This window comes from Muscardinus avellanarius, assembly GCF_963383645.1.
Source record: "Muscardinus avellanarius genome assembly, chromosome: 16".
NCBI lineage: Eukaryota > Metazoa > Chordata > Mammalia > Rodentia > Gliridae > Muscardinus > Muscardinus avellanarius.
The window spans coordinates 9962692-9978623 of record NC_137802.1 but is presented as its reverse complement, the minus strand read 5'-3'; the positions used below and the strand labels follow the sequence as shown (position 1 = coordinate 9978623).

Here is a 15932-nt window from a genome sequence, read left to right as displayed (position 1 = left end):
GTTTTGTTCAATCTCCATGTAATTCTTCTGTATCTTCTTGCTACTGATTTCTAATTCCAGCCCACCATGATCTAAAACGATGCATGGTGTTATATAAACTTTTTTCTTTGAATTTGTTAATATTTGCTTTGTGACCATCGCTGTTACCGGCTGCTTTGATGGGCTGACAAAACATCTGAGAGCTAAATGCATTCCCGCCTCATTCAGCTCAGAAGGCAAATCGCCCTTCCTTGAAATTTACAAACAACATAACATGCTTTTCAAAAGCTACCTTCCCTGAGGAAAGAATGGCCTGCAAGGAAGTCCCGAGTTATCATGCAAAGACAATTTACCTTGAGAAATAAATAAATCTACAAAAATACATGCACACACAGGTACGCACACACTCTGTGTGTGTGCATGTATTTTTTTTTTTTTTAGTCTATACAATCAAAAAAGGCTTGTGTCTGTTTTGTAAGCCTCCAGCAGCAGCCATGCTGGGAACAGGATGCTCTGTACCTATCCAAGTGCTGAACACCTTGTTCCTGGGGGTCTCTAATGGTTCAAGGTCGTTCTTGTGGGTTCCTAATGGTGTGCGCCTGGGAGGGAAGGTAACTCGGGGCTGTCAGCCCACTGTCCCTGGAGCCCAACTCTGCTCATATCCATATTTCTTTTCCTGCTGTTGTTACGTGGGACTGCACTTGAAACGTGACTTGTAAGGCTGGAAAGAAAACTCCCTTCAGATGATGTTTTCGTTGGCTTCCGTGAGACAGGAAGACGGAAGTTTCCGAACCGGCTCCTACACAAATGGAATCTGGACGTGCAATTTTAGGAATGAGGCCGTCGTTAACATCGGACGTTGAGGCTAGAAGACTTCTTAGAGCCATGGGTAGTAGGCTCCTTCCCAAACTCAGGACGATCGCGTAACAGAGAAGAAAAAATAATAATAATTCTTGTTCTCGCCAAGATTTAGGATATGATATGCACCAAAGCTTGTTTCAAGAGAGAAATGTGACCTTCCTTGGGCTCCGGGGAAGGTGAGAAAAGTCAAGGCTTCTCGATTGTTAATATAGGAAAAGTGCAAAAAAAAATAAAACAAAACAAAACAAAAAAAAGGGCGGAGAATCCATCTGTCACTGACTCTGAGGGATATTAAAAATAGACCCGTATCTTACAAGGCTGATTGCCTAAATCCCGAATCCCTTCTAAGTTTACTTCCTTGGGGAGGAATTCATGTTTTCCCAAGAAAAAAAAAATATCATTTCCAACTGCTATATGCATTACCCCCAACTTTTTCCTTTTTTTGTGATATTCAAAGTAATACAAACATACCTATACACTGTAAGGGTTTGGATTTATTTATTTATTTATTTATTTATTTATTTATTTAGTTTTGGTGGTACTGGGGATGGAACCCAGAGGCCTTCTACCTTTGGGCTACACTCCCAGACCTATTTTATATTTTGTTTGAAAACAGGGTCTCTTAAGCCAGCTGAGGCTGGCTTCGAACCTGCGTGATCCTCCTGTCTCAGCCTCCCAAGTGCGGGGATTACAAGCGTGCGCCACCACGCCCAGCTTGTAAGGGTTTGGATTTAAAATGTTAACCTAGTTAACAAAATAAGCAGTATTGGAAGTGGGGCTTGGTTGCTAAGGGGTTTTTCCTGGAGTGTGTGGCCTCGGGGATTATATAAACTGTCTCCTCTGCTTTAAAATTCATAATGAAAAAAAAAAAAGACCCAGAATAGACAAAGCAATTCTGAGCAATAAGAGACATGTGGGAGGCATCACAAAGTACCTAATTTCAAATTATACTACAGCATGGTATTGGCATTGGCACAAAAATAGATATATTGACCAATGGAATAGGATAGAAGGTACAGAGACAAATACACTTATATCTAGTTATTTTTGACAAAATTTCTAAAAAAAAAATATGCTGGACAAATACATCCTTTTTCTTTCATGGTGGTGGTACTGGGGTTCCTGGAAACCTGTCTACCTCTGGGCTACACCCCCAGACCTATTTGACATTTTTATTTGGAAACAGGGTCTCTTAAGACAGAGAGGCTGGCTTCGAACCTGCGCGATCCTCCTGTCTCCGCCTCCCAAGCACGGGGATTACAAGCGTGCGCCACCACGCCCGGCCATATACATCCCTTTTTAACAAATGGTACTGGGAGAACTGGATATTCATATGCAAAAGAATGAAATTAGGCCCTTATCTCTCACCCCAACAAGAGTCAACTCGGGATGGACCAAAGGCTTAGAAATTGGAAGAAAAGATCTAGAATTAGCAGAAGAAAACAGAAGACCAATTCTCAGAGAGAGGTAGAGACTTTCTCAATAGGACCCCCCAAGTCTCAGTAAATAAAATCAAGAATTAATAAACGGGACGGCATCAAATTAAAAGGCTTCTGTGCCAGCCGGGCGTGGCGGCGAAGGCTTGTAATCCCCGCGCTTGGGAGGCAGAGACAGGAGGATCGCGCAGGTTCGAAGCCAGCGCACTGGCTTAGGAGACCCTGTTTCCAAATAAAAAAGTATAAAAATAGGTCTGGGAGTGTAGCCTGGAGGTAGAAGGGTTTCTAGGAACCCCAGTACCACCACCAAAAAAAGAAAGAAAGAAAGAAAGAAAGAAAGAAAGAAAGAAAGAAAGAAAGAGAGAGAAAGAAGGAAGGAAAGAAAGAAAGAAAGAAAGAAAGAAAGAAAGAAAGAAAGAAAGCCTTCTGTGCCACAAAGGAACCCATCAAAAGTCTATAGAGAGTGCTCACCAAATGGGAATATTCTTATTAGCTTCTCCTCTGATAGAGGATTAATATCTAGGGTATAAAAAGAACTTTAAAAAATTCTTTTCTGCTCCAACAAGTTGTGTTTCTCTCCATCTTTTAGACAATGAGAGCCTATGACACTTGTAAAAGGTCTGAACACATCCTGCCTCTCCACAGTGGGGCCATATTAAGACCTTGAAGTGGGGTTGACTTAGACCTGCTTTGTGCGTTGAGTTGACAGTAACAATTATTATTCTATCCACTATCCACTCCCACTGCTCTCTGAGACTCAGCATCTTCTTACATTGTGTGTGTGTGTGTGTGTGTGTGTGTGTGTGTGTGTGTTACTGGGAATGGAACCCAGGGGCCTCCTATGTTCAGGATACACTCCCAGACTATTTTACATTTTATTTTTAGATAGAGTCATACTAAGTTGTGAAGGGCCTCACTGAGTGGCTGAGGCTGGCTTCTAACCTGCAATCCTCCTGTCTCAGCCTCCCAAACACTGGAATTACAAGTGCGTGCCACCGCACTCGGCTTATTACATTTTTTTTAAGCCCTAGATGCTACGTTGTCTCACTGTCCTCCTGTCCCTTTTCAGGGAATTCCGAATTCCACTTTGAAAATACCAAAAAAAAAAAAAAAAATTTTGGAGTATGAGATAAGAGAATTCATAGGCCTTGGTACAAAAAGAGGGAAAAAAAAAAAAAAAAAAAACAACATACGATGCTACTGGCTTGTGAAAGGTGTGCGGTAGCATGACATTAGACTTCAGAATACCTGTTCAAATGTAACAGAATTTTAAAGGATTAAAAGAAAAAGACCTTTATTTTTGGCTAAGTTTAATTTCACTTGAAGTAATATCAAAGTGATATTTGAGATACACAAAGAATCAGAAAAACTTAACGCCCATGTAAACTGTGGAAACAAACTTGAAGATTCATTTTATTTTTAAAATTCATTCATTCATTCATTCATTCATTCATTCATTCACTCATTCTTTGTACTAAGGATTGAACTCAGGGGCAGTTCACCTCTAAGTAAAACATCCAGTTTTTTAAAGCATTTCTTCCTTCCTTTCTCTGTTTCTCCCTCTTCCTTCCTTCCTTCTTTCTTTCTTTCTTTCTTTCTTTCTTTCTTTCCTCTTTCTTTCTTTTCTCTCTTTCTATGGTACTGGGGCTGAAACCCAGGTGCATTCTACCTCTGAGCTACAACTCCAGCCCTATTTTTTTATTTTATTTTTTTATTTTGAAACAAGGTCTCACTGAGTTGCAGAGGGCCTCACTAAGTAGCTGAGGCTGTCCGCGAACTATGATCCTTCTGTCTCAGCCTCCCAAATGCTGGGATTACAAGCGTGCGCCACCACACCTGGCTCATTTTTTTTTTAAAAATAGGTTCTTGCTAGATAGCTGAGGCTGGCTTCAAACCTCAGATTCTCCTGTCTCAGCCTCCCAAGTACTGGGATTATGGGTGTGCTCTACCATGCCCCACATAAATTCATTTTAACTGAACAACAGGGGACTGGGGTGTAGCTCAGAGGGAGAACACCTGCCTGGCATAGAAGGCCTGGCCCAGGTTCCATCCCAGCACTGCAAACTAAGTAAGAAAATAAATAAGTAAATAAACAGCCAGGCACGGTGGCACACACTTGTAATCCCAGCACTGGGAGGATCGCACAGGTTCGAAGCCAGCCTCAGCTACTCAGTGAGGCTCTCAGCAACTTAGTGAGACCCTATTTCTAAATAAATTATAAAAAATAGGGCTGGAGGTATATCCCCAAGGTAGAAAGCCCCTGGGTTTCACCCCTCAGTACCACACACACAAAAAGAAGAAACAAATATAACTGAACAATAGAAAAAACTAAATTAGGAATTTCCAGAATGAAAAGTCTATGTAAACCAAGTACAGTAATGTACACCTGTAATCCCAGTCCTTTGGAGGCTGAGACAGGAGGATTGCAGGTTCAAGGCCAGGGTCAGCAACTTAGCAAGACCCTGGTTTAAAACAAAAATTAAAAAGGTCTGGGGGTATGGTTCAAAGGTAGAATGTCCCTGGGTTCAAAGGCCTGGGGGTATAGTTCAAAGGTAGAATGTCCCTGGGTTCAAAGGGCTGGGGGTATAGTTCAAAGGTAGAATGTCCCTGGGTTCAAGCCCTAGCACCACATACAAAAAGTTCGTATATTTAAAAGGAATGAGGGAACATCTAAAATCAGAACAGAAATAGACCTTAAGGAATTACTTTTAATAGAAAATGACTGCAAATAGAAGAAATCTAATTGAACTATGTTGGGATATAGATTCTAAAGCTTGGTATTTACAAGTCCTTACACGCACATGCATATGTGGGTTGTGTGTGTGTGTGTGTGTGTGTGTAAAAGAAAGACAGAGACGGAGAGACAGACAGAGATAGAGATAAAAGAGACAAATTGGGAAATTTCTCTCTAGAAATTGGGAGATCACAAGTAGAGAAGCTTGAAAGGAAGCAGGGGAGAATAAAGAGGAATCCATGAGACAGGAAACTTCAAAAGCTGTAGTCTCCCTACACAGCTCCTCCAAATGTTAGAATTACCAGGAACTGAAGGAATTCCCCAATCTAGACCTCATTCACAGAGATGGAAAGGCCCAAGGCCTGGCTCTCTGAGCTTCTACAGTCAATGGACATGATGCTGGGCTCCGATTCTATATCTCCCTCCCCTTTTTCTCCATGTTAGGTCATTCTAGAAATATAGCACAGCCACATCTTGACCGCCCTTGAAGTTTCACGTCCCCGAAAAAATAAAATCTGTCCTCGGAAGAGAAATTCCCTCCTGGGAACTTCTGAGCCAGGAAGGTGATATTAAAACGTGGGTCCTCATTCGCAGGAGAATTGGTTTTCACCCCCCAATCTGGCACTTTTAACGACATTGCAAAGTTGACAATCTAGGAGAGGAAAATGGAATTTTTCATCCCAGTGTGGAGTCCACGGGCCAGGATGGGCCTCCTCTGGGGTCCATGGTAGTTTCCACAGCAAACCCCCCAGGTGGGCTCACGCGGGCTCCTGACAGAGGTTTTATAAACGATTACTTTGAGAGCTGTGTTATCGGCATTTGTGCTACTGTGGAGAGCAGCTTCCAAACAGAGCTCCCTCATCAGCCTGGAATTATCGGGTCTCTGCATATGTGCGGCCGGAGATAAGGGAGGAAAACGCTTTCCTTCCTGGGAAATCGACAATTGGAAGCCGAGAGGGGAACAGGCCGAGAACACGTCTGTGATTTTAGAAAGGTCCTTTGTTCAATTTTGGCAAGGGTGGACTTTTTGTTTACTTGGTCCCTTTTTGTTTATTTTATTCTGTTTGTTAGATTCCCAGCAGAGTAGGTGCTAAACAAATCAATAGTTCTTTTAAGTTTGAAACCGAAAAAGTGGCTTGAAGCCATGATTCTGGAAGCGGTTTGGGGCTTGGGCTGCCTAGATAGTCTTTCTAAAAATTTGTCATCAGTACCCTGTGTGACTAGCTCAGCTTCCTTGATTTTTGAACAATTGGAAATGAGGCGGTTTTTCCTGTCTGTTTCACTAGAGCAAAAGAGAACTTTCAGAATAATTGCGCTCTTAGGATATCTCCCAAACATCGGCATCGTCGTGAAATGATACGTTCAGATGAAACAAGACTCGGGAACGCATCTGACGAGTATACATTTATTTCACAGAGACCATCGGCAAGTCTGTCCCGCACGCCACTATGAAGAGGTAACACCAGCTCCCTACAGGGACACAGACACGGAAGGCTCTGGTCCCACCATTTACCTGCATACGCACAGGCACGAGTTGGCTATATGAATGGTCACTCAAGCATTAGCATGGCGCAACTGTAGCCCTAAACATCTGCTTTTGTGAGCAACGCTGTTCGGGCCCCAGGGAAATGCTGCTCCAGACCTCTGGCCAGGTGTCTTCAAACCAAGAGCGCTGAACAGCTGAGGATTTCGCAGACGAACAGAGCTTCCAGTGTGTCGCGGGATTGAAGGAAAGGAAGTAGTTAGCTAAGAAAATATCTAAATCAAGTAATGTACCAAAGGTTTTATATCACGTAGCGTGAAATCATCTCTCCCTACGAGAGGGTAATTTCCTGGCACTACGGAGCACGCATTTCTTTGCTGCTTCTCCTAGTCTAGTTGAAGGTCCTGGAGGAACTCATGAGTTACTCTGCTAATCAAGACATTTGCATCTTGAAGCCGAAGGATATTTTGTATGATGACCCAAAGAGTGCTACCTTGTAAATAGGTCTAGATAAAGCAGGTGACGCATGATACTGATTCTTTCTTGTTTTTTTAGTTATTTTTATTTATTTATTAATTATTATTATTTATTATTATTATTATTATTATTATTATTATTATTATTATTTTTGGTGGTACTGGGGTTCCTGGAAGCCCTTCTACCTCTGGGCTACACTCCCAGACCTATTTTATATTTTTTTATTTGGAAACAGGGTCTCTATTTTATATTTTTTTATTTGGAAACAGGGTTTCTTAAGCCAGCGCGGCTGGCTTTGAACCTGCGCGATCCTCCTGTCTCTGCCTCCCAAGCGCGGGGATTACAAGCGTGCGCCACCACCCCCAGCTTAGTTATTTTTATTTTGAAGGGAGGAAGAGAGAGTGAGATAGGAAAGGGGAGAGAGAGAGAAGAGAGAGGCAGGAAGAGAGAGGGAGAGAGGGAGAGGGAGAGGGAGGGAGGGAGAGAGAGAGAGAGAGAGAGAGAGAGAGAGAGAGAGAGAGAGAGAGAGAGAGAGAGAGAGAGAGAGAAAGATTGAGAGATTGATTGATTTTGCAGGAAGCGAGTCAGGAAAACAGGAAGACAGAGAGAATGAGACAGGAAGACAAGAGAAGGAACCAGAAAGGGAAACAGGAAGCCAGAGATAGAAACAGGAAGACAAAGAGGGAGACAGAAACCAGAAATGGAGACAGGAAGTCACAGAGTGTGACTGGCCGCCAACCACGGAGACAGGAAGCCGGAGAGGAGCTGGAAGCTAATGCTGATTCTTTCTGTGGGTAGCTGGATGGATGTCAAGGGCTGGAACTGGGAACACTTCTCATTCTAGAGAATGCCTTAATCACAATTTAAAAATAGTCAATTTTAAATCATTTTTATTTTACAGTTTTTTGTAGATCACTCATCCTTTCTAGTTTATCTTTGGTTTTTTTTTTGTTGTTGTTGTTTTTTTTTGGTGGTACTGGGGTTCCTGGAAACCCTTCTACCTCCAGGCTACACTCCCAGACCTATTTTATATATTTTTATTTGGAAACACGGTCTCTTAAGCCAGCGAGCCTGGCTTTGAACCTGCGCGATCCTCCTGTCTCAGCCTCCCAAGCATGGGGATTACAAGCGTGCGACACCACACCCGGTTATGTTTGGATTTTGGTAGATAACTTGGGCTGCTTTAGAAGAAAAATAATTTTAAAGACATATGGAAGCAATTGTAAATTCTTAAATTCTATGTTTGATTTACATTTTCAATCCGAATATATTCTAGTTTGTAGCTGGGCATGGTGGCGCACGCTTGTAATCCCAGTAGTTGGGAGGCTGAGACAGGAGGATCCCGGTTCTCAGCCAGCCTCAGCTACTCAGTGAGGCCCTCCACAATTTAGTGAGACCCTGTTTCAAAATAAAGAATAAAAAAAAATTGAATAAAAAAAATTAGTTCAGAGGTAGAGGGCCCCAGGGCTCAATCCCTAACACCACACACACACACACACACACACACACACACACACACACACACACAGAATATATTCTAGTTTGGGTACTTGCATTTCAGAAATCATTTAGCATCAAAGGTCAACAAAATGTCCCAGGAGATAAATGTAGATTTTTTTTTCATTTAGTATGATTTCATTTATATGAAACCTTAAAGTATAAAGCAAATCCGTAGGAACAGAAGCAGTTCAGTTGTTACCAGGGGCTGAGGAGAGAAGGTGATGAAAATATTTTGGAATTATGCGGTGTTGATGATCAGCTATTTTTGTAAGTGCAGTTTTATTGACACGGAGCCATAACCCTTTGATTACATATTGTTTATGCAGTTTTTGAACTATAATAGCGGGATCGAATAGTTGTGACAAAGAACATATGACTTTCAGGGACTAAAATACTTATTGTCTGAACCTTTTCAGAAAGCATTTTTCAACCCCCAATTTAGACCATTACCGTCAAGAGAATGAAACTGATAACAAAATCGCGATTGTCACATAATTAGTATTTTGCTGAAATTAAGGGATTAAAAAATAAATTGCACCTTGTAAGTATACCATAGGTCATGACTGGTGTATGTCTTTATTTTATGACTCATCCAAACATTTCTCGCCCATCAGTGGAATTCCCAGATGAGCAATAATAATTAAACTGAGTTATCTTTGGTATTTTTCCAACTCTCAGACGCATAAAAACAATAGATTGGAACCTTTTCTTTCTGTTTCATTGTCATGAAGGAATTATTTATCAAAATGGGAGAACATATTTCATTTAATAGTTTATTAGTTTGATTTATAACTTTTTAAATGTTTAGACATATGGTATAGGAGCCTTCATCTGTACTTAATTTTTATTTTTTATTTTTTGCAGGGACTTAGAAATGTTAAGGGTGGGTCTGAAGACATTGCCACAGGCTGTGGAAAAGTTATGATGGAGAAAAACAAGGCAATCCCACGTATTGATTCGCCTTTTAATTCATTGTGCCTTTAAATTCGTTTCAAGAATTTTGTATCATATCCTCTATTAAAGTTTTAATTTGTCCTTAAAAACAAACAAACAAACAAAAAACGAGGCAGGCAGACAGGGCTCTGGATTCCAAATGAGCCTGAGGGCTGCTGGGAATTGAACATTCCAGACCAAGAAACTCACAAGTACTAGAAGGTTCTGCCACAGTGAGGATGTGACAGACATCTCACATCTGTGTGGCTGGACAGAGACCCTCGTTAAGCACAGAAAAACAAGCATCATCGGGGATGCTGGGATGAAACCAAGGAGAACATAAATGCTTTCCAAATGGGCTCTTTCTCTCTCTCCATTTTTCTTTTTGTGGTGCTAGAGATGGAACTCAAGGTATTCTATCTCTGAGCCCTATTTTATTTTTTATTTTGAAATAGAGTCTCCCTAAGTTGCTGAGAGGCTTGCTAAGTTGCTGAGGGTGGCCTCAAACCTGTGATCCTCCTATCTCAGCCTCCCAAGTAGTAATATTATAGGCATATATCACCATGCCCTGCTCAAATGGGCTTTTTCTTAATTAATTAAATATTGCTTTTTTTTTTTTTTTGGTGGTACTGGGGATGGAGTCCTTCTACCTCCAGGCTACACTCCCAGACCTGTTTTTTTTTTTTATTTTTTTTTATTTGGAAACAGGGTCTCTTAAGCCAGCACGGCTGGCTTCGAACCTGCGCAATCCTCCTGTCTCCGCTTCCCAAGTGCAGGGATTACAAGCATGTGCCACCACACCTGGCAAAATATTGCTTTTTAAATTGCACAAGTATAAAGGGTTCACTATAGGAAACTTGGAAAATCCAGAGAGGCATGAATTGTAAAAAAAATAAAATCACCCACCCACCAGTCAGATGTAGCCTTTTAAAATTCAACTACCTAAACCTCATTCTACTGCAGATCTTTGTAACTTATCTATAATTAAATTATATTAATTAATATAAATTACTTTTTATACATAGAAAACAGAAAACATTATATCTGATATTAAATACATGTCTACTTCATTTCATGTCTGTGCACCATCCTTCTTTAGTAAGTGACAAGAAAGTGTTTAGTGAAAGCCATATTATTGGTTACTTGGGCGGTTTCCAAATATTTTTACTCATGAGTTTAATTATTTTCTTGGAATGGAAACAATGATGATGATGATGATGATAATGATGATGATTGTGTGTGTGTGTGTGTGTGTGTGTGTGTGTCTGTGTGTGTGTGTCTGTGTGTGTGTGTGTTATTGAAGATTTAACCCAGGGTTTTCTACCTTAGAGCTCAGTCCTTTTGATTTTATTTTTCCATTGGTGCATTGTACTCATACATCTGCTTAGGACAGAAGACTTGTGTAGACCTACACGCACACATCACCCAATCAGCCCTTACCCGATCCCCACCCCATTCCCTCCCCATCCCTCCTTCCCATGCTTGGCTTAGTGATTGACTTTGATATGTTTAAGTGAATCATGTGCTCTAGAGAGTTTCCCTCTTCCCCTCTCCCATCTCCTCACTTAGGTCACCTTATTTGCTCCTCTATAAGATCTCCTTCTTCATCTAGAGTGCTTCCTGTTACCCATTTCTCCCTAGCTTTTGCATATTAGGGGAAGCATTCAATTTCTTATTTTTGTGACTGACTAATCTCACTTAGCATTTGAAACAACGTTTTACTAACTTGTTGAGAGTCTCATTATTTTTTTAAGTGGTACTGGGGGTGGAACCCAGGGGCTTTCTACCTCCAGGCTATGCTCCCAGACCTATTTTATATTTTATTTGGAAACAGGGTCTCACTAAGTTGCTGAGAGCCTCCTAAGTAGCTGAGGCTGGCTTCGAACCTGCGCAATCCTCCCGTCTCAGCCTCCCAAGCGCGGGGATTACAAGCGTGCGCCACCACACCCAGCTGTGTCTCATTATTTTCAAGGCTTTTGAATCATACTGTCATGTTGCCTTGTATGAAGTTACTTAAATTTTCTTTTTTTTTTTCAAGTTTAATACATTATTTTAAGTATTGTTCTATTTCATCATAAAGTATGTATTTTCTTATGTGCTCCTTAATACTATGCATTATGTATTGTGATGTGGCACAATGGCTGCCAATAAAAATAAAGAAAAAATCCGGGCGTGGTGGCGCACGCTCTATTCCCCGCGCTTGGGAGGCGGAGACAGGAGGACTGCGCAGGAGGTTCGAAGCCAGCCACGCGCACTGGCTTAGGAGACCCTGTTTCCAAATAAAAATATAAAAATAGGTATGGGAGTGTAGCCCGGAGGTAGAAGGGCTTCCAGGAACCCCAGTACCACCAAAAATAACAATAATAATAATTTTAAATGTTTAATACTTATGTTTAAAACAGATTTATAGATTTTGTATGATGCACATTTTTTTGTTCTAGGCTAAATAGCAAGGATAGGAGGGATTCCTGCACTATATGATACCTGCTTAAATATATAAGGAACTGCAAACTGTTTTAAAAAGTGGCTGTGCCAGTTTGCATCCCCCAAGGCAAGATGTGAGGATTCATTGTGCTCCATGGGGCTGTCACCATTAGATGTCTTCAGGTGATCTTAATTTTTTTTTAAATTCTAGCTATTGGAATAGTTATGCACTGGTATCACATAGTGGCATCGCATAATGGTTTTAATTTGCATTAACTAATGATGTTGAGTGTTTTTCCATGTATATAATTGCCCCTGCATTGCAATGTTTATTAGTCTTTTGTGCAAGTTTTAAATTGAAAATTGATATGTTCACATATATTTATATCATATAACATTATACATATGAATATATATAAAATCACAATTTAAAACTTACATATTATTATATATAGGTATTTTATAAGATGTGGTATTTGGAAATTTTTTTTTCCAGTTTGTCTTTTCATCTTTTTAATGGTATCTCTGGATTACATTTTTTTTTTTTTATTCTGGTGAAGTTCAATTTACCTATTTATTTTGTGGATTATGGTTTCAGGGCAGGTGTAAGAATTTGGTCTAACCCTGAGTCACAAAACCTCAAAAAAGTTCTTTATAGGCAACTCATCTACAGCTCCTGTTGGGATTTTTCCAAAATATTTTTTGGTTTTGCTGCTATTTTGAATGGGATCTTGATGTTTCACTTTATCTAAATACACTTTAAATTTTTTTTTTTTTTTTTTTTTTTTTGGTGGTACTGGGGTTCTTGGAAACCCTTCTACTTCCGGGCTAGACTCCCAGACCTATTTTATACTTTTTTTTTTTTTTTGAAACAGAGTCTCTTAAGCCAGCGTGGCTGGCTTCGAACCTGCGCGATCCTCCTGTCTCTGTCTCCCAAGCGTGGGTATTACAAGCGTGTGCCACCATGCCCGGCCACCTTAAATTTTTTTGAAGGTGCAGTGAACTTTTGAAACTCCTTTCCAACAAATCAAATAAATTTATACTGAATCACAGTTAAGTAATATCAAATGAGCCAAGAAATATCATAGCAGATGGCTCCATCGATACGTATTCCCTTATCAGCAGCTTAAAGTAATATGTGAGTCTCAAAACTATTTTTTAAGAAATAGTCAAATAGCCGGGCATGGTGGCGCACGCTTGTAATCCCCGGGCTTGGGAGGCGGAGACAGGAGGATCTCACAGGTTCAAAGCCAGCCGCGCTGGCTTAAGAGACCCTGTTTCCAAATAAAAGTATAAAAAATAGGTCTGGGAGTGTAGCCTGGAGGTAGAAGGGTTTCCAGGAACCCAGTACCATCAAAAAAAAAAAAAAGAAAAAAAAAGAAATAGACAAATATATAAAAAGTAGATGAAGATACAGATATGATAGAATCTCTATTTGGCCACGTAGACACCTGTTATAAGGTTAGAATGAAGGAGTAAAGAACTATAATATGTGTATCATGATAGATGGTTTAGTCTCAAAACCTTCACATCCAAGTCCTAAGATAGCTGAGTCCGACATTGGGCCATACTCTCATCAACTTAAGCTACAAGTGCTTGAGCCCCAAGAACAAGCATCAGGAAGCAGTAACTTACAAAAAGTATATGCGAAAATGTAAAAGTGTACCAGAGAGCAACAGCAATGCCTATAATCCTAGTACTAGGGGGAGACAGAAGGATCACAAGTTCAAATCCAGCCTTAGCAACTTAATGAGACCCTGTTTCAAAATTAAAAACAAACAAATAAATAAATAATAAATAAAAAAGGGGCAAGGATGTAGTTCAGTGGCAGAGGGCCTCTCACACACATGCACACACGCACCCACACGCACACTTTTTTTTTTGTATTAGGGATCAAGCCCAGGGTCATCCTGCCTCTGAGCTATATCCCAGCCTCTTTCTGCATGTATGGATGTATTTTAAATTTTTAAACAGGGTCCCGTTAAGTTGCTGGTCTTGTTGAGTTGCCACAACTGGCCTCAAACCGTGATCCTGCAATCACTGAATCTATGATCCTCCTGTCTCAGCCTCCCAAATACTGGGATTAGAGGCACATGTCACTGTGCCCTGCTAGCCCCAATTCTTCATACTTTTTTTTTTCTTGTCCTTTGCCACTGACTTGGTAGCTTCTTCAACATGCCTGTAATCTATAGCTATTCCTCCATACTTGGTTCACTTGTGTAACTTGTTTGGGGCAATAGAACATCAGTAGTTAGGATACAGAAAATCCTCCGATGTTTTCTGGGACTTGCCATCTTAAGTATGTGTGTGTCTGGATGAGCCATCTGGAGGAAGGGAGGCAAACAGAACGAAGCGGAGTCTCTGTGTTGTCTCAGCAGAAACCTCCTCAGCTCAACCTTCAGCATCCGAGTCCCTAGACATGTGAGCAGGCCCGGACAAGATCAGAAGAGACATCTGGTTGACCATAGAAGACCACGTGAGCAAGACCACTTGCTATCCCAAGCCAGCCTGGATCAGCTAGACTTGCAAAATAAAGAACTGTTGTATGTCTCTGGGGTTTTGTGGTAATGTTATGAAGCATTATTTGAGTCATAATATAATGGATAGACTGTATTTGTATCTAATATAAGCTTACCAAAAATATGGAGAGATGCATGACAGGCTATTAATAATGGAATGGAATCATTAGCCAACATTGTGCATTAGCCAAGCAGTTCGCCCTACATTAAATTTCAACATTAGCCAAACAGTGAAAGCATTGATGTGCCCTAAAGAAATGGCTACATTTGGGTTTTAATCTATTTTATTTCCTTAGCTCATTCTTAAGTTACAAAAAAAAGAGCCGATAAGATAAGAAAATAAGTCTTAATCCTGGTAACTGTTAGGACCTGAAGACTGTTTGATCGGATGAAGAATTAACATTGTTGTGCTGGAAATTTTAGAATTAGCGAGCTTTTGCTCTTGTCTACAACATGGATATGCTGAAAAATCAGTGAACGAGCTACTTAAATCTCTATTTTGGCCCATTTTTTTTCTTTGAAAGTGGTTCCTGCTGGGGTGAGAGGCTCACTGAGTTAATGATTGTGTCTATTATGAATAGGAAAAGCCATAGTAAGAAACTTGCATGTACCCCAAATCCTCAATGTGTTAGAGTCTGGCAGTGCTGTGGATGGTGACAATGGTGATGGTACGGTGGCATGACATAACAGGATGAAGACATTTGTCTTTAGCCTTATCAACAACACATCACCAAGGGATCTACTGAATTCCTTGAGTCGATCTACTTTGGCCTTTTGGGAGGCTGAGACGACAAAAATTATTTTACAAATAACTGGATCCTGCTGGGTAGAGTTATTTTATTCATTCATGTCAACTGTCTGAGAGAAGATAGGGTGATTCAACCTTTACCAAGCCTACAAAAAAATAGTAATTGCAAATCATCGTTGATTGGGTTGGCTTGTTCACCCTACATTAAATTTCAACAAATGCTTTCAACTGCCTGCAAGGCATTTAACTTGATTATAGACATCTAAAACATCAGAGGAGTGTCTCCTGGTGTGAAACACAAATTTGTTAGAGAGTACGGTAGAAAAATAGCATGCAGATGGGTCAGGTTTGAGGACTAGGCATATTTAGATGCAACTCCAATTACTAGGTGATCCATTGTGTCTGAATTTCTCTGTGTCCAACTTTTCCCAGTCATCTAATGGAAATGATGAAGGCACCTTTGCTATATAAATAATATTTGGTAATCTTCACCTCCCTGACTCTACTCTCAAATTACTAAAAATCATGGCAAAAAGTAATGGGGAATTTCCATGCTATTATTACTGACACCATCTTTCTTCTTTTCTTTTTTATTTCAGTATTGGAAGTAGAACCCAGGGGCCTTCTACCTTCGAGCTACACATCCAGGCCCATTTTTTATTCTTTATTTTGAAATAGGGTCTCACTGAGTTGCAAAGGGCATCACTAATAGCTGAGAATGTCCTTGAACCCAAGGTCCTCCTGTCTCAGATTCTCAAATGCTGCAATTACATGCATGCATTACCATGCCCGGCTTGTTACTAACATTTTGTAGAGCTCTTTTAATTAAAACTTTTTG

General features: G+C 40.4%; 1 protein-coding gene across 1 annotated transcript in view; it reads right to left on the bottom strand.

Moving 5' to 3' along the window:
• The window catches only part of LOC308275576 (heparan sulfate glucosamine 3-O-sulfotransferase 3A1-like), a gene marked incomplete at both ends in the record, with an annotated part of 106115 nt that overhangs the window by 8833 nt on the left and 81350 nt on the right, over positions 1-15932 (bottom strand). The window lies entirely within an intron of this gene.